This window comes from Colius striatus, chromosome 9, assembly GCF_028858725.1.
Source record: "Colius striatus isolate bColStr4 chromosome 9, bColStr4.1.hap1, whole genome shotgun sequence".
NCBI lineage: Eukaryota > Metazoa > Chordata > Aves > Coliiformes > Coliidae > Colius > Colius striatus.
The window spans coordinates 17932066-17955000 of NC_084767.1; the positions used below are offsets into that span (position 1 = coordinate 17932066).

The window sequence follows — 22935 nt, forward strand, 5'->3', positions numbered from 1 at the left end:
TATGATTTGGGAAGGATCACCATGATGGTTGGGTCAGAACTTGCCTGGCATTGATGTGTGGGGTTTGAATGTTTCTCAGCAGCATCACTTGTGATATCTGCAGGACACATCTCTCATTTACATTACTGGAACAGGTAGGGCCAGGCAAGGTCTCACTAAGACTATTGTCCCTGACTGATGGAAAAGCAGAAGGAAATGCATGAAGCAGGACTACAGTTTGCCCATCAGAGGCCTGGAGAGGTTCTTTGTCTCATGGGGATTTCTATGCTTGGGGGAGCAGGTGAGGAGAATGATCAGCTGTGCTCTTCTGACTTCACTCAGCAGAGCTTCTTTCCCTGACACAGTTCCAGAATGAAGCATGCCAGGTACTGTCAGACATCAAGTGTAAAGTTGTGTGAAGACGTTAGGTCTTTGGAACCTAATTAAAAAGAAAAACTGATTCTGTCTGTATCTGGCCTTATGTTGTGTGTGTTAAGGATGCTGGAGAATGTCAGGGCTCTCAGTGTCTGAGGTGGAGGTTGAGTCTGACCCAGACTAGAGCAGAGAGGTCTCTGCTGCAGGGCCAGCCCTCAGATATTGTGCTTCATCTTCTGCAGAGCCTGACCCTTCAAAAGCATTGGTTCTTGCTGTGCCTGCACTGCAATATTGCATCATGAGCTGATGGGCAGAGAAAGTGATCCTTCAGGTCTCTGAAGAGAAAGCTTTAAGGCACTCTGAAAATAAATTTATTGACTAAAGAAAAGTTGAATGGGATCACTTGTGAAAAAAGAGCAGCAGGAAGATGAAAAGGCTGCCAGGGAGCCTGCCTGCTGCTGGGAAGGGAAATTTGGCAGGAGGCGCAAGAGGGTCAGAGAGATACAATTTCTGTCCTGTGGCAATTAGGGCGAAAGGGAGCACTAGGTAGAACAAAAGACAACCAAATAATAAAATCACAGAATTATTTAGGTTGGAAAAGACCTGCTTTTGGAATAAGGAGGAAAGAAAAAAAAAAAAAAAAGGCCCTAGGGCTAGTTTGGCTTACTGATTTAAATCTTGATTGAATTAGTCATTACTGTAGTGAACTGCAGGAGGCCAGGAGCCTAGGAGGTAGATTTGCTCTCTATGAGTTACTGGGCAGCTGCTGATGCTTATTGGTGCTTTGCACTTTTTTCCCTATGTACATATTCAGAGCAGGTGGTTTTACTGTTGAAGAGTATTGCAAAAGAAAAAGGCTTGACATCCTTAGGTGAACTCATGAGAGCAAATCTAAAGGGAAGCCCAGGGCATTTTAGCATCAGCATGCCAAGGGAGATGTTGATGTCCCTTCAATGCTGAAAGATTGCTGTGTGCTCTGCTCTGCAGGGTATTACCAGCCTCACTTCTGCATGGGAAGCCTGTCCCTTCTGACTCAAAGGACCCTGGAAAATGTAACCTCCTTCCCATCACCCTGAAGTGTCAATGTGGCCACACCTGCTCATGGAGCCTGCCATCGTTGCTCCCTCTAGCCCGTGCTGCTGGCTGATGTGTCTTGCCCCTCTGGCAGCAGCAATGGGAGTTGTGAGCCTGTGTTTGCAAATTTGGCCTTTAGCTGCATGGTCTCCCGTTTTGTTGATGGCTGGAGAGATCATGCAGAACATATGGAAGGATGAGAATGTGCAATGAATAATTATGAAGTGCCCGATTTGTGTTTTTGCTTGAGCCAGATCTGATAGAAAACCTGTGTGGTGTTTGTGTTACAGAGCCTCTGTTGAAGCAAGGGCAAGCTTAAAGGAAAAATGACAAAATTCAACATCTCAGTCAGTACCTACAGGACCAACATCCTCCTGTCTGTCCAACAGCCTTGTATGCCCTTCGAACAACCCTCCCTATATTTAATGAATAGCACCAAATATGCTGGAGGTGGAGTATCTTTAGAGGAGAACTCCACTGTTAAAGTTGGTATGACTTTTCTGTTTAGCTGTGCTGAATTACTTTTGATAGATGTTTCTGTGGTACAGAGGAGCCTCAATGACTTGCCTCTGTACCTCGTTGTGATACACAGCTCTGTGAAACTGCTTCTTGCATCTTCTCTCTGGGGAAGGCAGTGCTTTACACTGAGAGATGAGATTGCAAGGTCTGCACTTACCATCCTTAAAAACAAATAAAAAACATTTCAACTGCCTGAGGTAACCATTACCCTGGAATTTTGTAGCAATGTTTAAAAATGGACAGAGGCTTTGATAATACCGTAGTATTGGGGCAATACTCTACAGGTGACATCTGCACAATCCTTGCAGTCTTGTATTTCATTATTTCAACAGATCGTACCCATCTAAAACTGAAAGTTTTGGGTTAGGTTGAAGGAAAAGCATGTGATCCAGATTCATAAAAAAAGAATATGGTTATTCATGCTTGTTTTTTTCTTATCAATAGGACATCCAGACGGCGTGGGGGGGAAGCTATAATTTCACAGCTGTCTGTGTTCTTCCATTCAGTTAAACTGAGGACTCACAAACCTTGTGGGTGCAAGAGCCCATGCACAGCGTGCCAGGGATTGTGAGCTTGCACATGTCTGCATCTTATGTAAATGCAGCAACACTTGAGTCAGGAAGATGCAGCAGAAACCCACCTGCTCATAACATTTTCAGTACAGACTATACAGAGTTTTGCTCCTGGTTGCTTATGTTGAGGAGGTGGGAGAAAAATGTTTACAGATTAGTCCCTGGTCACGAGCAACAAGGGAAAGGGCATGTGGTAGCATGGGCAGGAATAGATCATAAGCACAACTCCTTATCTACAACTCGTGAAGGTTTTACCTCAAATAACACATCCTGCTTGGTCCTTCCTTTCTCTCCCTCAACTTTGCAAAATGTATTTCACGTACACAGTGTCTCCCTGCTTGAGCCAGTTATCTGGCTCTCAGCAGCTACTTATTCTTTCAAGGTACTCTATTGCTGCTAGGATTTGATTTTTATATATATACAATCATTTCACTATTGTGCTGCCTGTGTGACTGTGGATGCAAAAGCACCTTAGCTCCCTGCTTTCCCGTACACTCCGTCTCTCACTGCAGTATTGATATTTCTATATGTGGTGGTAAAATTAATTAAATTATGTTCTCTGTTTATGAACTAGTTTATTGCTTTAATTATTTATTGCTACTGCAGCTAATTTGATTTAAGCAATATTTAGTTCTATTTCAGTAACTTTTCGTTTTAAAAACAAACTGCCAGTTTGAATTCATTGGCATTAACAGCCTGTTATTGATTAGTTTGGCCTCAAACTGTGTGATGAGAAAAGAGTGGCTGTATGCCATGCTAAGCCTACAGACCATAGCGTTAACAGCAAGTTAAAGAATATTTTTCTGTGAGTAGTTCTTTGGAAAGTGTATGAAGACTTGCAGGTGTTTAAGGAAGGTTAAAGCCCCTCAACAACTTCTGTGGGTTCAGCTTTTCTTTATAGGAAAGAATAAAGGATGCAGAACTAAAAAAACTCCAATATCTCCTCCCAGTTTTGTACCTCAATCAGCATTTAGACATACCCTTTACTACAAAGTTCTTCGTTGTGAATTGATAACAACATCTGAAGGAGTGAAGTTTGGTCTGCTAGTCTGCGTATCTTTTAAAGTCTCCTTGCCAATTTGAAGAGTTTAATTCAAAAGCTGTTAAAATCAATCAGAAGGTTTCCTTTTTCACTTATACTTTATTTCATGCCATATCTTCAATAATGACTTGCTAGCTTTTCTCTGTATCATTACTTTCTGCTGACTGTTCATGATTTAAAAGACCAAGAGGTTAAATAGCTTCTCTTCCACCATCTCCGGTTACCTGCAAGGAAAGCCCAAGGGCTACACTTAAGAGCTGAAAATGAAGGTCTTGTTTGTAAATTACAGTTCAAGGTCAGTGTGAAGAGCATTTCTTGAGAGATCGGGACTGATTCTTCTTTTCCATTCATACCACAGTGGCATGGCTTGCATTTCCCATGTCTGACATCATAATGACTCTGGATTTGGTGAGCTGTCCTGTCACGACTCTGCAAGGAAGTGCTCAAAAGATAAGTAAATGAGCCCGTATTTAGAGATACAGGCCATCCGGGGTGTGCCATTCTCACCATTCTCCATGGCACAGCTCTGACCTGAGCAGTGGGCAGGGGCAGTAGCACCAGTAAGAGGGTTTTAGGTAAATCTATAAAGTTTGTAGCTCATGGGCAACATATGATCTGCATTGTCCCACTGGGACAGTGGGACAGCTCTGTAGAGCCCACAGCTGTGTAGCCTTTCCACCTTTTAAGTTATTGTGGAATAACATAAACTTTTAACTTCTGACAATGTACAGACAGAGCCTTTTGATATTTTCCCTGGTCACTCCATTTTGATCAGATATTCATACAAGCATTTCAAAGACTTTAATGCCAGTTCTTTTGGTCTACAATAACTTTTCTGATCACAGTCCTTCTCATTAGAAGTGAAGGCCAACACGGTCAGAGGATGGGAGCTCTTGGCAGGTGCTTATCACAGCCATGGCACTGGGTTTGTGTTCAGGCAAGTTGAACACATACCAAGTCTAAACCTCTCCTGGGGCTGAGCTGTTATGGTGGTCAGGGCACTGTTGTCAGTGGAGGCTGAGTGTTCTGCTCAGCTGCATGGACCTTGTGTTGGGTCTGGCCAGCTACTTCCCAACAAGTGCAAAATCCCTCTGGTTCTTCTGCCTTTTAGAGGTGCAGATCATACTTTTTTCTGTCCTTGAAGTCTTTTATGGAAAAGCAAATGGTTGAGGGAGGCTTTTCTATATAACCTTCTCCTTTCTCTGACCAATATCCTTTATTTATTCTGTACTACACTGTGTTGTTTACAGCACATGCAGTAGTTTTAAACAGCTGCCACATCTCAAGCCAGAGGTAGCTGCATCAGTCCTAGAGCGCCTGTGTAAGCTCACATTGAATCCCCAAGGATGAAGGTCTCTATTAAAAATGTAAAATCAATATCGCTAATCTTGAAAGCGGACTGATGCATTTAACATATATAATTATAAACTTTCAGACAAGATTATATCATCTGGCGGAACATATGGGAATTGTTTTTTCATTATCATGTTTCAGAGAGTGAAAAATCTTCCTATTCTCTCAGAGGATTTTGTGGGATTAGTTGCTGCTGTTTGCTGTTGCATATGCCAGCAAATGTTTGTGTAATTATACACATCTCTAATTCATTCTGCATGCTTTTAGGGAGTTGTACATTGCCTTCACCAGTGATGTGCTGGGATCATAGAATGATAGAGGTTGGAAGGCACCTCTACAGATCATCTAGTCCAACTCCCCTGCTCAAGCAGGTCTGCCTAGGTCAAGTCACTCAGGAAAGTGTCCAGGCGGGTTTTTAAAACCTCCAGAGAAAGACACTGCCCTGGGCAGCCTGTGCCAGAGCTCCACCATCCTCACCGTAAAGAAATTTTTCTGTAAGTTTAAGTGGAACTTTTTGTGTTCCAACTCTTGTCCATTACCCCCTGTCCTATCACTGGACACTGCAGGAAAAAGTGTTGCCCCATCCTCTTCACATAGACCTTGTAAATACTTGTAAATGTTAATGAGATACCCCCTCAGTCTCCTCCAGGATGAACAGCCCCAGATCCTGCAAGACAGGCTTTTGCCATGATCAATTTGAAAAATGGTCTAACTGTGTGCAGGAGTTTACTGATGTGGCAAAGTGCTTGCACGTGCTATCAATTTAGGAGTAACTATAGTGACTCAAAAAATCACCTGATCAAGTGATTTGTATGAATGATATTCTAAGCATGAAATACAATAGTAAATGTGTACTGATACTTCCAATGAATGGTTGTCTAAATTCCCTTCTAAGCCCCTGATAGTAGGTCATGCTGTTTCAGGCAGCAGCTCTGACCGCTTGTTTGCAGGGGTAAGGTGTAAAAAGAGTTATCTCTGGTCCTGGTGATTGAAAGTTTTGCTTCATGAAGAAAGTGCTTCCTCAGTAGGAATTCAAATAAATGGTACAGACAGCCAAAAGTCACTATGAGAGTATGTTTTTACCTGATAAGAACAGCTCATGGCAGTTGGAGTTTTCAGTGTATAGGGGTATTTCCTGTTGTGACAACTGATCTTAAACTTTTCTGTCAGAGTAAAACCCAGTAAAGGCAAACCCAAAGCATTTACAGTTTAGTAAATATAGCTTAAAAAAAGGTAAAGTATTTCATTAATAACCTTAATTTCTTCTCCCTCTGGTGTTAAGTTACAGAGAAGGTTCCTGGTTTTGACAGTGCTGAAGGAAAGCTTGGTTGTAATGGCCCAGGGATACCGTCACAGTTGTGTAAAGTCTAGTTCTTGGAGAAGAAGCAAAGCAAATATATATTAAAAAAAAAGGGGGGGGAAAGGTGTAGTTTCTGTGGTGCTTACTTTTATAAGCATGTTGATTAAGAAACATGAATATATCTGCCATGTACAACCTGGCTAAGGTATGCCAGCACTGGGTTTTGAGGGAGGGGTTTTGCAATGTTTAAGGACTGTGGGTATCGTAGCAACAAGACTTGGTGAGTGAAGCCAGGCTCTTAGGGGAAGACAGAGTGTCAGGGACAGGGAAAGAAAGGAATGCAGCACACAGAAGAGAAGGCTTGTTTCTGTTGCAGGTAGGATTTAGCCCATGCAGCTGAAGGTGGCCGTGTTGTTGGGGTGGACCCATTTGATAAGATGCCTCTAGGGGTCTTGGTGAGGGAGATTTAATGAAGGAGATGGGAGAATGATGGGAATTTATTGCTTCGAGTTCCATAATCCCAGTATTTTGATCTCTGCAAAAATCAGTCAAGTCCAAAATGAATTCTGTCCTTTTCATGTCTTAATTCTTAATGCAGTTGTTGCATGATATCATTAGATACCTTCAGACTGCTGAATTTTTGTCTCTTATTTAACTCTAAGATACAGCGATGGCTTGTTGGATTGTCTTTGATACCCTGGGCCTGTTGTTAACAGTAGCACTTGTGAGATTTGCCTCATGCAGCATTTGTGATGGAGAATTCAAATGTAAGGCACCTCTTTCTTGTAAATAGTATGTCTTTTGTTTACAAGTTATCTTGATCTTCATTAGGTTTTAGGGTCAGCAAAATTAACAAAGGTGCTGTTGGATTTCCCATGTGAATGATAGCTCCTGTCAGAGCTGCTGGCTTACTCACTCTGTAGTTTCGCTGTACATCCAGGAACTATGGGACTAGCAGGGATTTCAGATGTCTTCTCTGTTTAGCTGCCTAGTTGTCACTCCTTATTTTTAACTCCTTATTTTCAGGAACATAACCACAAAGGAGAAGCAGGGAAGGAGTGAAAGAGGTAAATAGTAGGAGAATAGAAAGGGAAGGGAGGCATCTGGTGCAAATCCTTCACTTGGTTGGAGTATCGAGCTGATGTGTTGACCAGGTAGCAGCTTTCTGGGAGTGGGACTGGGCAAGTGTGAAAGTGGTGGAAATATCTTGTAATGAAAAATGCTCAAGTCTGTATTGAGGAGGGATCATGATAGGCTTACCATTTTTTACCAAAAGTGATCCACTTGTGGTGAGCCAAGCGTGGTTAAATTAGGTCAATGCATAAGGCTCTTCAATCACACTCTTTTATAAGATATTTTAAGTGTATTAGAAGTTTTTCTTTTGTTACTTCTTTCCTGTTTCCAGAGGGTAAGACAGGAGATACTGATGGAGCATTAGGCACAGGAGGCTTGCTTGGGAATGAGGATACTCCGGAGACTCTTAAAAGATACAGGTTAAATGGGAAATTTCTCCTTGTTCTTGGCTAGAGAGGGAAGATGCATTGCAGCTTCCTGACAAGGGCAGAAATGTAGCTTGAGAAGATTTTTTACAATAGGTTGATGGAAGCCTGTATCCCTCTCTGTACAGCATTGGGAGCCAAAGCACTTTGTAAGAAGATGGAAAAACATCATAGAAAGCAATTTTAAGTCTGTCTTTTAGAAGTCCCATCTTGCACTCTGAAAAGACCACACTACTGGGGATTTTCATTAGGATTTATTGTAATTTTTTGGCAAAAATGATATAGCACCACAGACAGAAATAGTGACACAGAAAGAGAGGCTCGCACGTCATTTAGGCAATATGAGTATGCCTCGTAGTTTTTTCCCACATTGGAAAGATACTCTAAGGCTTGCTGGCTTTACAGAGAGTCTTATCCAACCTATGATCTTGATGTCTTAAGTCTTGATTATTTTTTCACAAAGAGGATATGAGCAAAATGTCTTTTTATAGACTTGTAAAAATGACTTTACAAGGGTAAACTTTATTAGTAGCAGTTGTTGACACCTGCAGTTCAACTGGCTAACACATTTTCTTTCCTCAAATGTTTAACCACTAGTAATTCATATTATGTTGTACCCTTCTAAGCATTCCTAACTTTGTTCAGTCTTAGAGAAGCTGGAGCTTTCTTTTGTAAATTGGCTGAAATGCCAATTCCAAATGCCAAATCTTCCTTTTTATTTGTAGATGCTGAAGTTCCAGAGAAAGAAAGGTTTAAGATTCATTTCTTTTTCTAATGATCTAGCATAGTTGCTAAGCCTGACTGCACAGAGCTCATCTTTGTATCACCACACAGAGCCCATTCACGCCTCTAGAAACCCTTTCAAATAATTTCAAAGATAGAAGTTTAGAAGCATGTACAATATGTGAAGTGATTCAATGATTTAACACTATTTAAAACATAGGAACTCCTGTTATGCCTCTCTCTTCTCTTTTAAGCATTTCCATCAAGAGCATTTGAAATCAATGTCTTCAACTCCTCTGTGCATCTGAACGTCTCATGGAAGGAGTGAGGATGTTGCTGAAAATTTAACTAATGACTTCAGAAACCAATAGCAATATGAAATGAGTACATATGCCAGTCACCACAGTCCTTGTGCAGCAGCAGTGGGCTTTAAAACACACCTGGCAAGACAGTACCCTTAATGACATTGCTCACTGAGTTATATTTCTCTCGTTAAAGACAGGTGTGAGGATTTTTTCCATAAGCACAAAACAGGTGATTAGTCAGGTTAAGTTTTGCATTTTTACAGTGGCTTGATTATAACTTTAAAACATGATGGTTAATAAAAAGGATCTGAAGTAAAAGGGGGTGTTAATTTTACTTGGTCTGTAATATTGCAGCACTTATGTTCAATCATTTGTAAGACAGAAGGCTGTAAAATACATCCTGTGATGAGGTTATAGTAAAAATAAACATCATAATAAATAACAAAATTCAGCTATTTATTTACTGATCTCTAAATAAGGTGTGATTGGAGTAAATATGATGGCAGACGTTTAATTAAACTGAATGAAGAAGTGTTGTAAACATCACAACATTGCCAGCGAAACAGAAAATTGATGTGTTGGCAGACCACACAGTTAAGACTCTGAAATGCATCTATAACTGTGTCCTTTTGATAAATGTTTCAGTACCTCTATGAATGCTTTCAAATTGATTCAAGGACATCCAAGTGCCATAATATCATGCCCAGCCTCTGTCAGGACTATTGTGCTGCTTATTTTCAGGGAAAACATTGCAAGTAAAGAATGTATTCCATAAGGAGAAAACTGACTATTACCCACAACTCTATAAAATGAAAATACCATTTGCATTGGAAGGATGGATGAGTATATTGTCACAGATATCAAACTGTTCTGTTCTTGATAGCAGTAAGTTTTTTTCTGTGGATTGCTGCATTTTTCTTTCTGATATTTTCAGTAAAAAACATCAAAATATATTTTAATTGGTCCAATGTTTGCTGATATGGGTCTGCCCCCTCTTCTAGTTTTATTTTGAAATTGCTGGATTCAAATGGAGGACAATTCCTATGGTGTTATAGGAAGGAAATTTTGTCAAGGATGCAGCTCTTGCTCGAGGTGTTATTTTAGCTGATAAAGCTCATCCCAAAGTCCTCTGTTGCCTCGGTTTAGATTCCCCCTCCATTTTTGTACCTTTTAAAAAATATTTTCCAAGGGTAATCTAGTCAGTCATACTTGGATTCCAGTTTCCCATTAGACAAGCTGCTGTTGTCCTGTTGCTTGTAGTATTACCAAGGGCAGGCTGCTCAGGGTACACTAATAAGTTAACTCCTGCATCTGCCTCTCACAACATGAACAAAAGCTGCATCTCTAAGTTTCTTTGCTGCTTTTCAAACCAGACCAGTGCCCAATTATGGGAAGCCCACATGCAGTCTACAGAGACCAAAAAGATAAAAATTTCTTATTGCATAAAAAATAGATAGTAGGAGTTAGCATTCATAGGAGAGGTGTCAGAACCATGGACTTGCCAAGTTGGTAAGTACTGACTTTGTGCTTTTGGAGGACTTTCTCCATAAAACGAGGTGGAGAGGAGTTAAGGTTAGAACACCAAGTATGCTGCACAGATGGATAAAACCAGAGGCCATTAAGAGCTCTGTCTCTTGAAGTGTGCTTTGTGATGGAACTACATGAAAATCCCTCACTGCGGGTCCCCATCTGTAACAGTGTTAATGGAGCTTTGAATAACGCAGTGCAGCATTACTGCAGTCTTGTGGTTTTATCATGCTTTCCCCATTATTTCTACTTCTGTGAGAACCAGACTCATCCTTTCTATTCATTCTAATTTTTTTGGACTTAAACCCTGCGGGATGCTGCCAGGTGGGCATCCCTGCCAGGAAGATGGCAGCATTGCACTGTACCTGCACAGGCACACTGAATGGTCCCACACAGTTTTGAACACTTTGTAGCACAGGTCTTGTGCCTAGCAATTAATTTCTATTTCTGCTCTCCCTTCTTGCTGTTTCCTCAGACCTGGGCTGAGGGATATGTGCAAACTGCACCCCTGGGGAAGCGTAACTACTTGTTTCACCCTCCACATATATTTAAATGAGTTAGGAACAGAGACTCTGCGTTTGACATTTTATCAATACTGCTTCCACTGAAAGTTCCTTCTGTTCGTTAAAGTTCCCTTTTTATATGTAATTTGCCACTTCCATTCAAGTGAGAAGAAGGGTATCTGGAGGAGTGGGGTGGTTGTGTTATTTCTTGATGTGGTAGATTCATAAAGAAATGGGTGATATCATCATGTTTTCTGATATTCCCCTCTCACCGCTGGAGTTGATCCAGGTCCACATTAAAACTCTACAAGTTTCATCAGTAGTTTCAGCTTGTATCAGCCAGCTAAGTTTGTAACAGTGGGTTTCATGGAGCCAAAACATCCTCTTTCCTCCCCATGTCTTCCATTTGACTGGATAGATAGCAGCTGTGGATATTGCCTCACCAAGGGCATATTTTAAGTTCAGTACTTATTGGTGGTAGTAGGTTTGAGTCACGTTCTTTGCTGAAATCCAGTCTGTGAAAGTTTAGCTGATGATTCCTGTAGTGCCTTTTCTATTCTGGAATCAATGTGATGACCCATAGGCTACTGCACTACTGAGAAAACTGTTAGACATTTAGGCTTCATTAAAGGCTTCTGAAATGATCAAAATATGCTACATGTTTTTGTCTACAAAGGGAAGATGTAGTTGCTTTTCTCTATAAAACATACAACAGTCAAGCTGAATGGGGAAAATTGGATGAAAGTCTCTTACCAATAAAAACTCTCATATTTGCAGTGCTTTAGACTTCCCACTCTGTGTAAAAATGAGCTGTGGGAGGTAGGTGGTTAAATGCAAAACTGAAAAGCCAGTTCCAAACTACTGGTGTAGTGTGTGTACATGCTTAAAGGAAGGATCCAGCATAGCTTTCCGTGCTCTCTGAAGTAACTATGCCATAATTCATGTTTATTATGACAGAAGGGCTTGGTGGCTTCTTGACCAACAAATGCAACATTAATGTTGACAACCCACTACCAGGCAAAAAGATGCAATTTTCCTCTTCATGAAAAATTAAGATCTGTTTTGATCATTTGTAAAGCATAAAGTAAATTATCCTCCTTGTAGGCCCAGAAGTTCTAACTACAATCTCAAAATAAAAAAACACAGAAGAAATTGCAACTAAATTTGCAGTGCATTCAAAGAGCTGAAAGGGAATGGTGTCATGCTTGAAAATGTATCATTTATTCTCTTTGATAATATATGTAGTTTTTTCCCCTCTCCATCAGAGACAGTACAGGCTCTCCAAGTAAGAAGAGAAGCTGACACACAGATGCTTTCTTGCTCATCAATAAAGTCAAGAGTTTCAAGAATATGTTCAAGATATTGACAGAGCAAACTGCAACATGTGCAGAAGGATGTCTGGGTGTGTGTTGTAGGAAACGCTGCAGTGGTGGTGTTCTGCTGAAGAGTATGCCCACTTTGAATTCTTCTAGTGAGAAGAAAAGCTTGCTGGGCCGTTGTGCCTATGTGGGATGTCCGAGATAAATGAAGAGTTGGAGGCTAAACCTACGTCTTGGTTTGCCATAAAAAGGAATACCCTTGAAAGGGAAAGGTGTATTTCTGATACAAGAAGTCCAGCGGAACTGTTGTTCATGGTGCTGGCACAGAGCTGCAGCTCAAGCAGCCTATGAGCAGCTTCAGCAGGTGTTTTTTGGTAAAGAACTACAGTTTGCCAAAAAGCCTGAACAGAATCTCTGCATCACATGACTTAAATGACTTCTTCAGGAATATATCTGCTGTATCTATTCAGGAACAAAAGGGATGGTGAATCATCATAGTGGCAATAGATTGCTGTGGAAAAAGTTTATATCACTTTCATTCTGCAAATTAACAGTTCAGCTACTGAAGTAGAATCAAAGTCTGCCAGAAATTACAAACATTCATACCCATCACTTGTTGAGGACTCTGTTTATTTAAAAACCTCTCAGGAGAGTTAAAAATTACTGCTGCTGTGAACCTTGCAGTAGAGCTGTGAATAACTTATTTGTGAGCTCTAACAACTGCATTAAAATAGTGAGAATATGTGGATGTGACAGCCCAGCAGAGAGCCTTGTGGGCAGTTCCTGATGCATGTCTTGCTGCCTTACAAAAGCAGCAGCATTGGATGAGGTGGAATGGGGGAATGAAGCTGTGATGGAGGGACCTGAAGCACCTGGCTGTGCTGGATGTCAGACCTAAGGCATGGTGTGACCTGGAATCCCCAGGAGCCAGTCTGGGATGAAAAGGTACCCATGCTGAAATATGGCTCTCATGGAAGCTAGAGAGAAAACTCTCACCAGTAGTCATGCAAGTTTAAAGTGACAAGATAGGACAGAGGAACAGAACAATGAGAGTACAGTTCTGAAAAGGACAATCCATCCAAGGAAGTTTTTTTTATATACTTTATTATTTGTATCAATATGTCTAATGGAAGGAGAAAAGTATTAATTGCATTCAGAGAAAAATGCCAAGATGTATTTTGAAAAGCATTTGAATGTTTTGAGAGGTTCTGCAGCACTTAAAGGGGTGGCTTTTTTTCATAACTTGACTTCGTTTGAAGAGTATCTCTGAAATGTGAAATGAAATTGTATCTTGAAAACACATCTAAGCTTACATTGACTTGACTGTAATTTTCGTGATAATAGGTTATTAGAGGCTGAGTTAAATTGAAGACAGGAAACCTTTAGGGCCTCTTTAAAGCATCATAAATATGAATACTGCTCTCTCTTGTCTTCATGTGACTATTTTTGTTAAGGAAAAAAAATAGAACCATTATTTTTCTTCTAAAGACCTTACTAAAAAAGAATTATTATGACATTAGTTTATTTTCTGATTTTATTTCATTCTGAAAGTTTCCACACTCAGTGATATGACCTTGCCCTCCATGGCCAGGTTTGCTTATTTTGCACCAAGGTTGCTGACATGAGTCTGATTGACGGCACCTGTGCTACAGGAGGTCTGGCTGTGTACCGAGCTCCAGACAGCAGGGAAGGCTCTGCCTGGGCAATCTCCACCAGAAGAACAGTGGGGAAGCTGGGCATGCCTTTTGCAGAAGCATTAATTTGACCACCTTGCTTTACAGTGTCATGACCCAGCAATGTCAGTTATATGACACATACCATCCGCTGTCACCGGGCAGAGTGGAATTGGAAAGCAGGTAGACACATCTTTAGAGACAGTTGAATCTTACAGAATTAATAGAAAAGGAGATATGACAATCTGTTCTTTCAGCTGGTGAGCATAGTGTATCAGTTTACGGTCATTAATATGGTCATTAATGTTTTTCTCTTGCTTCATCATGGGAAAAAGTATGTGAAATCTCTGCACCTGAGTAGCTGGGGCTGCAGACAAGCAATCCACCTGTAGTGCTTTGGACCGTGATTTCTAACCTATCTCTGTGTCAAGAATCCACTTGCTCTTAAGCACTGTGTTTTCATAAAATGTTTATGTACAAGGCTGGGAGAGAAGTCCATTGTCTCAAAAAATCAGCACTCCGTGTTGTTGTCTGCGTCTTGCTTCTCCACATTTTTCTGGCACAGTCCCATACAACAGTTTTTATGATGTGACAAGAAAATGTGAAAGGTTTAGAAGGATTTGTTTAGTTTGTCTGCTTATGGAAACTTCTGTGCATCAAAGATAGCATTCATTAACACCTACTGCATGATGATTAAGCTAAATAAAGGTAGCTAATATTTATGTGGCACTTTGAAGGATCATGGTGATAAATTCCTATATGATTTTACAGAGTTAAACTTAGTTTGAAATCCACGAATAAACAAGAAACAAGGCACAAACAGGCCAAAGTGGATGAGTCCTTCTGTCATCTACCCATATTGCTCCCGACATACTGCAACGCAAAGGCAGTCAAAGTTGGGATTCTCCATCAAAGAAAGTTTTTTACTCATCTCTCTGATTCCTTTACTTCATACTGACCACTTCTGTCTTGTAGACTTTAGATGTGTATTGATGGATGTTTGTTCATTCTTTCATAAATAGATCAGGTAGATAATAAGCAGTTGTTTCAGAGTGCAGAGCTACACACTGAGCAAAGTGAGGCTTGCCAGAAGTAAAAACAATTGATTAAACTTTGAATATTTCAAAGAAGTTCAGTGCTGCACATGAACAAAGATTAAAGATGCTGTAATCCACTCGAGCCATTTTTCCCAGCTACAAAACCGTATCTGATGGAAAATTAGCATTGCTCAAATATGCAGAAGTAAACAATGCCACTCAAAAATAAATTAATTACTAACCCAGCAGGTCTCAGTCCTCTAATAATCCAGCTCTGATGCAGAGCTTTGATAGTCTCTAAGCTGTTGTAACGTGACTGTGCCGCAAAGCTTCAAAGAAGGGCTTGATTAAAGCTTAACCCGTCTGAAACATGTTCGCAGTTGTCCGAATTAGCTGGGCTTTGGCAAGGTTCAGGTGATGCCAATGCTGCTGCCACTGCCAGTGCAGCCATGCTCCCGTGGGGGACATGCAGTGTGTTTCCAGGCCAGATGCTCTCCATGTCCCTGCTGTGGCATGAGGGACCTGCTCCTACAGAGTGTCTGGTGAGAGTTGGTTCAGGAGAAGCAGGATGGGTGAGTGTCCCTTTGAAGATGTCCCATTGGGATGAGGCTCTGCGTTTACAGACAGAGGGATTCTCATTAGTGCCCAGCCAAGGTGACATTCTGTAATTATGGGACTGCTCCTCTGAAAATCTCAAGGATTTTTTATTTATTACTGGTTTCTAAGAGGCCCTTTAGGTGCTGAGTTATTTTTTCAACATTCTTTATTGGTCCTTGAGGTCTATATGTGAAGGAAAGAGCCATGAGCTCTCTTGTCCTTGAGCAAATGTATTTCTGTTGTAATTAAAGACACAGACTTCCCTATTTCCAAAGCCTATCACTGTATACCCTGGTTAGTGTTTTAGGAGAGCTAACAGGGAAGATACATTAAGATGAGTTTATATTTTATTTTAACTATAACAGACGGCCTTGGTTTGCAAATTTCCACTGCCTTTTCCTTCCCTTCTGTAATGTTAAGTGCTCTTTGTGAACAGTCTCTTCAATGTTTGCTAGAAGTTCTTAGCTATACAAACTTTTAATAGTAAAACATATTTAAATTCCCTCATGGAAAAAGAGAATGATTTTATTCTTTATTTGCTATCAGAGTATTTCCAAATTTTTATTGAAGACTTAAAATAATTTTGCAGATTTTTCTAAATTGCAGTGGGATGACATTTGCTACTCACATGCTCTGTTTTTGGAGCCTTTCTGTACTGAACTCTCTGTGTACAGCTGTATACATTTTCTCCTTTTCTATATCAGTTTTGTATTCAGCAGCAACAAATTAAATCTTGCCACTCACCTGACTTCTGTGGCTGCTGTCTTGACTGTGACACTTAGCCTTATCCCTCTGGCTTGCAGGATTCCCAGGGAGTCCATCAGTGACCAGCACACATAACTGTGTAGAATCTGGCATTAAAAGCAGTTTGAAATGCAGCTGAATACATAAGGAAAAGACATGCATAAAAATTGTATGGTTTTGCTGTATGTTTTTGTAATTTGCTTGTAAGTGCAGTTCTGCTCTTCTCAAATGAGTTAACCTGAACATGAAAATGTTGCAAACAATTCTCATCTGTTAATCATAGCTGATTAATGAGTGGCAAATAGACACCACATGCTATCAGTTTTTTGAAGACTGTGGGAAGGTGGTTGCTGCACTTAAAAGAATGACAATTTTATCTCCCAGCACAGTGTTTGAGTTCTGGCTTAATATTATTGCTTACAAACTTTTTCATCTGCTACAGAAAGCAGAGTTTTCCAGCTGAGCCTTCAGAATTGTCTCAGATGATGAAGAAAAAGATTCCCTGTCTGCCAATTGTGCTGTAAGGAAATCCTTATTCTTAATGTGGAAAAATCTCCTAGTTCTTGTTTCCAGGGACAGGATCCCTGCTCATATCTCAGGCATGGTTCAGCACAAGAATGTCCCAGGCAAGTAATAATTTTTGTCATCCCTCTTATTTCTCTTCCTTTATCATTCAGAAAACACTACAGTTCTGGCAAAGGCTGATGTCTCTTTTGATGCTGATGGGGTCTGACACAGCATTAATGTGTAGTCAGACATGAAAAACAACGCAAGTAACATTGATTTGTTGTTTTCCAGGTTGGTTAAGTTCCTTCCTATTGAGGAAAGGGATTTAAATATAGTTTGGCAGGCTGGAGGGAGTAAATACAACCAGGAGTTCTCCTTTCCACCAATATTAATGGTGAAGCTCCCACTGGTTTCAGGGGTTTCTGCATGGGACCCTGATAATGCTTCCAGAAAAAAACCCACAAAAACAACAAAAAAAAGGATTTTTAGTTTTATCTTTCAATGTGGTAGGTTTTAAATATATATCTGCTATCCACACTATCCACACTAACACTTTGATTCCACTTTCATTAAAGTTAGCAATACTATGTGAGGAGCAAAATGCATCTATGATGCAGTCCTATACAAATAATCAGAATTGTAGTTATTGGGTGTCACATTTCCTTTGGATGAGACTGGACGATTCCCCTGCACTTCTTGCCACAATGAAATTTTGCTCATGTGAACTTTGCTCCTTTCCTCCAGTGATCTTCCCACGCTGAAATGTGTTGGTGGTGCTAGAGGGCAAAGGCAACACACATTACTGAAACATCAGTGGGGTCTCCATGGTTTAGTGCTGACCCAATTTTCTTTACGTTGCTCTTTCACAAATGTAGCAAACTGGTTTCTCCGAGGCATGGAGGTGCTTGGCTGAGGATGTGGCTGGTAGTTCCATGGGATATGTCAGCAGCTGCTTACCACTGTTCTACACAATCTTTTTTTTGTATTGACACTAGTTCCAGCATTTTGGAGAGGCAAATGGTAGTTTCTGTGGGTGTACGTTTTAATGATCAAAATAAGACCAAGCAGACAAAACCATTGTTTTTCCCAAACAAAATGAAAACATTTCACTGTGCTAACAGCTGAAGTAAGTTACATCATTTTTCCTCTTAGCACTGTGATGTTCATGCAATAAGTTGTAAACAGGGATCAAATTTTACCAAGGATCAAATTCACAAATGATCAATGAAGTTTTGCAAACTGGTGTTTACAAAGCAAAAGCCAGTGGGGCTGCTGGCTCCAAATGCTTACATTACATTTGAAGTTTCATCTATCACTACTTTTAATTAAAACTAGGAGTAGTTCATCCATGATGCCTTAGGAATGAGAAGACATTTCCTTCTTGAGTTTTGTAAGTTTTTTTAATCAAGTCTTTTGGGGTGCATTTCTGTAACTCAGAGATGTGTACTTCAGGGAATTGCCAGTCTGTATGGTTTCTCAGCTGATCAAAAGACGTGAGTCTTATACATGATACTAGGAAATCACAGCGTGATATAAACTATATGTTTGCAATGCTTTCTATAATCTCAAACATATTTCAGAAGTATACTGGAAAAGGACCTTTCAGTTGCCTATGCGTGTAGGTGCTTTGTAAAACGTTTCACCCTGCACATCAGTAAAAGGTCCTTGAGTTTGCTGGTTTGGGATTGAAACCATTGAATTAGTAGGAGGGAGGAGAGTCAATGTGGGTGCTATGTAGTGAGTTGCCACGAGCTGAGCAATTAAAGCAATCTCACTCTCTGTGTCTCTAAGTTGAATGCAAGAAAGTGTCAGCCTCAGGAGTCAGCAAAGACCCAAGTTTTCTGTGCAGCACCTCCTACCTCACTCTGAAACAAATACCTTCTGTTTTCACCTTTCCTGTGTTTTCAAAAGAGTATTGTCATCCTGCAGAATGAGTGAATGGCCTGGCTTCTCTCAGTCTGCAGGGTGAAAGTGCAGACTTGTGCTGAGAGAACAGAGAACTGGGAATGTGCTGCCCATCAGCGACCTGGCTGGTGCCATGGTGTCCCTGCCCTGCAATGCTTAGCTGAGAGAAAGAAGCTCCGGGCCACAGGGCATAGCTGTGTCATGCCATTTTAAGCACGTGAAAAGTAGTACTGAAGGCCTGTGATCCTCAGATGGCTTAAATCTAGAAGTTGCTGCAAGGATTAGGAAGGGAAAACGTTCACTGGGTGGTTCTGCAGCTAGTTCATGTTAGTAGGAAGGGTCTCATGAGTGGAATCACTTTGTCCATGAAATATTTTGGTTTTAAAAACTGTAAATTTGCCACTTTAGATCTTCACTTTTTTATGCTTCATTTGAAGTGAGAAATCCATTTCTGCTATGTAACCTGACTACACATTTACTCCCAAGCATATAGGTCACATGGCAGGGCTCAGGAGCTGGTGGGAGCAGGAGGAGCAAGGTTGAGTCTTGCTAATGCATTCCATTTGGTGGTGCTGACTGGTGAAGGGATGGAGAGCACCTTCAATTGTGATAAATCCAGACTCTCAATTTTCTGCCTTGCTCTTTCTCTGTGTAGTCATGTAGTGCCGCTATGGAAAAGGCTTGGGAGTAACAATCAGATGACAAAATGCCAGGCAAAAGTGGGTGTCCCAGGTGAGCAAGTTCTGGAGCATTGCAGTAGCAATGGCTAGACAATTCATGTAGTCTACATCAGGCACGACCTAGTGGCAGGAGTTGTTTCCCACTGCTGAAAACACTACCAGCTCTCTTGAGAGATTGGCTAGCTGAGACAACCAGTGCTGAGATGGCTTGGCTGAGATTCTTAGTCTTGGAGAGGAATTGGGTGAGTTGGGCAAAGTTTGCCAAGTGGCAATGTACTGTCTGTGCTGCCTGCTGCTTCCAGCCTGCGTGTGAAGGACCTTGTTTGGATGTGTGGTCTGAGTGGGGGCCTCAGTCTCCTCTGTACTCCCACAGAACGTGTGGCAGGTTGAGTGTGTGCTGGTGCCATGACCCAGGAGAGTGGTGGAATGTTGGAGTCCTTATGGTGGCAGAGAAAACAGAAGTGGGACGTCTGTGCTAGAAGGCATCATTCTAGTTCCTCCTCAAATTGGAAAACAAAAAAAGCCTCAGGCAAGTTCATGTTGAGTGATGGATGCTTCCAGCTGCTGGAGGAGCAGCTGTGTGCCCTGGGGCTGTGCTCGTCTGCTCTCATCAGCTAGGTGAGGCAGGGCCTGGCTGCTGCTTGATGGGGGCACATCCAAGTGCAATCAAAGTACTTCAAGGACTATTTCTGACTTGTAATGCAGGACTTCTTTCCCCCAAGGTCAGTAAAGAAGTGCTTCTGCAGCAAGGGTGCTTTGTTCTCTCCTGAATATGACTTTGGAAAACTCTTTACTATCCGTAGCCCTCTAAATGCTAACAGGGATTATTGCAGCAGTATTAGCCCTGTGCTTGAGTGTACCCTCTGACCCCACCACTTACACTGTCCCTGATCTAAAACCTCCCTAACGATTAGTTTAACTTAGGTTTATTGTTTTCTGTGAGGCATCCATCACTCTGCTCATCCTTGCAGTTGTGAGATGTCTTGGGAAATGCTGAAGGGACCCTTCAGCAGAGAACAAGTTAAGGAATATTTTAAAGCCTTCACGCAGAGGTGCCCTGTGGTGCAGAAAGGAGGCTGCAGAAGTGTCCTGCATTTGGTTGTTCAGGTTGGAGTAAGAGTTTTTTGGTGTGGGTTTTTTTCCTCTCTGTGTTTTCATTACTCAGCTGTAGGCTACCAAGCTCAGAGAGAGAGATTTTATCAAGTTGCTCATGTTATTAATTTGCTCTAAATGTTTGTAGGTTACAGATGTGGGACTAATTTTAGCACTATGTCAGTATAAGGTGTCAGCAGGGATGCCGTATATCGTGTTTAGCTAGTCAGGGGATAACATAGTCTAGAGCTTTCACTGAACTTCATGAGTGCATGGAGGTTCAGGTGTTCAGAGAAGTACTGGAAATGCCTGATTTAAATTCTTCTCCAGCTACTGGAAGAAAGAAGATAAATCATAAATAAACCTAAATTATGTTCTGCCGCCTTTGCAGATCTCTCTCCCCACCTCATGTAGTAGAAAAATGTGTGTTGTAAATCCCATGTGAAGCGCTTTATGCTGGCAGTTCGTGTGGCTGCGTTAAAAGGGATGCTCACTGCCATATTTCAGACTTGCACCTTTTATTTTCCACATGCAAGTGTGCTCCTGGGTGCAACTGAGGGAGAGAGTGAGCAGTTTGTCTAGACAATGTGCTCTGCAAGCTCAGATAAGAATATTAGATCATGACCTAGAGGAAAAAAAAAAGGAAAAAACCCTCCATAACTCAGGGGTTCTTGTTTCCTCAGATAATGTGGTGCACTGCTTGGTACAGCTGGAGATAGAGACCCATTTCTTTGGAAGTAGTGAAATTAAAAAGTGTTGGTGCTGTCAGGGCAAAAACCAGAGTAAGATTGAGGTCTTCTGGTATTTTTTTTTTTTTTAGGTGACTGGTTTCTGAGGCTTCAGCTCTCTGCTTATCTTCCATGTGCTGCTCTGAAAGAGAGAAGGGAGCAGTTATGTCAGTGTTACCACTTCCATCATATCTGCGCTACTTTGCTGCTGACGTTTGTTAACTGAATCAGAGGGAAGAAAATACCTTTTCTTGTTGCCATATGCTCACCAAGTTTTGTGTTTCAAGACTGAATTGGGAAGTATCTCATCATCTTTGTACTATGGACATGCTGAATCTGCACATGGGATGTAGAAAAGGACTTTTTGACAAGACATTCATACTCTGCTGATGCTGACTTTTTGGTTTTTTTCAGCACAACTTAGCTATACTTACCAGCTGAGCAGAGCATGAAAGAAGCAAAAACACCCTCCAAGTGTGGTATTCCAGCATTTACTGTAGAACGGTGGTACTTAGACTGATTATGGCATGATGGTGCCCTGGTATGTGCAGGATTCTGTGAAACCAAGAGGATGAGAGTAATTATCATTAACTCCTTTTGCTTTAGAAATCTCTATCTGCAAGTTCTCATGTGATTTCTGCAAAATTCTGTTGGAAAGAGTTTGGCTGAAGAGCAGAAGTCATGGCCATGCTAGAGGCTTGGTTTGGGCTTTCTAGGTTATGTCTTCACCAAATCTAATTCTGCATTTGTGGGTGGTATCAGTTATATTCTGTCTCTTTAGAGTCATGACTGCAGAGCAACTGATGAGACAGAAAGGATCAGTTGAGAAAGCTAATTTACAGGTGAGACTTTGGGCAGCCCACTTCCAGTGTCTGACCCCACTCTTGGGTTCCTGAGATCCCTCATTTCTAGGAACTTTAGGTTTTCCACTGAAAATAATATGCTAGGGATAAACATAAGGATGGCAGAAGGAAGAAGGCTCTGTTCCAGCAAGAAATATTGATTAAAAGCTAGTTTAGATTGAACGATCAATTAATACCCCTCAGTGCACGCATACACTCTGAATTAATTTGATAATCCCTTGTGTAAAGTCAGTGGAAAGAAGAATATATTTTGTTAGTTTACAACAAGAAGAAACTATATCCTCCAAAGGTAAATGTCACTATATTGATCAAAATTCACAACAACGTCTCTAAAACTTTGCACCATTGCTGGGAGACTGACTGTATTTTCAGAAGAGCTGCCAATACATTTTTCTGTTCTTTCCTCCTCTCTTTTTAAAGGTAACACCTTTCACACTACCTTTTGCATTACAAAACTTTTTGAGGTGTAGGGTTTTTGTTGGTTATTTGTTTTTTCATGCTGTTAGTACTGAGTAGTCTTTGTGCTTGAGTGGTTATTCCTGGTGAAATCCTGTGTTGAGGGGGCTGCTGATGGGAAAAGGCTGAGGGTACAGAGCTGAGGATGGGTTTGCTCCATGCCGTAATGGAGCTAATGGCATTATGCTCAGGAAAGCTGTGGGTACATCTGGTGTTAAACTACCGTTATTTAAACTTTATGATGCGAGAGACTGCCAGCTCTCCCTCTTGCAGCATATAAATTATGTCAATTGCTCATGCACTTTTTTTAACCCTGATTTCTCTTGAATTATGGATGATAGACAGGGCTAGAATTTGCTTTTAGTGTTCCCTTGTGACTGTGTGTACGCTGAGTGCACTGAACAGTCATAATCTCAGTGTGTGCAGTCAGGGGATGCATAATATAAATTGGGATGTGACCATACAGCTTGTATCCTAACCATTAAGGGAGTTAAAACATCTGAGACTCAGAGCTATTTTGGGGCAGAGTGGGTGCTTTGATGCAAGGTTTGTGCCAAAAAAGG

General features: G+C 41.1%; 1 protein-coding gene across 2 annotated transcripts in view; it reads left to right on the forward strand.

The window, feature by feature from the left end:
* Positions 1–22935, forward strand: part of FSTL4 (follistatin like 4) — a 229182-nt gene that overhangs the window by 31250 nt on the left and 174997 nt on the right. The gene's annotated exons all lie outside the window — the stretch shown is intronic.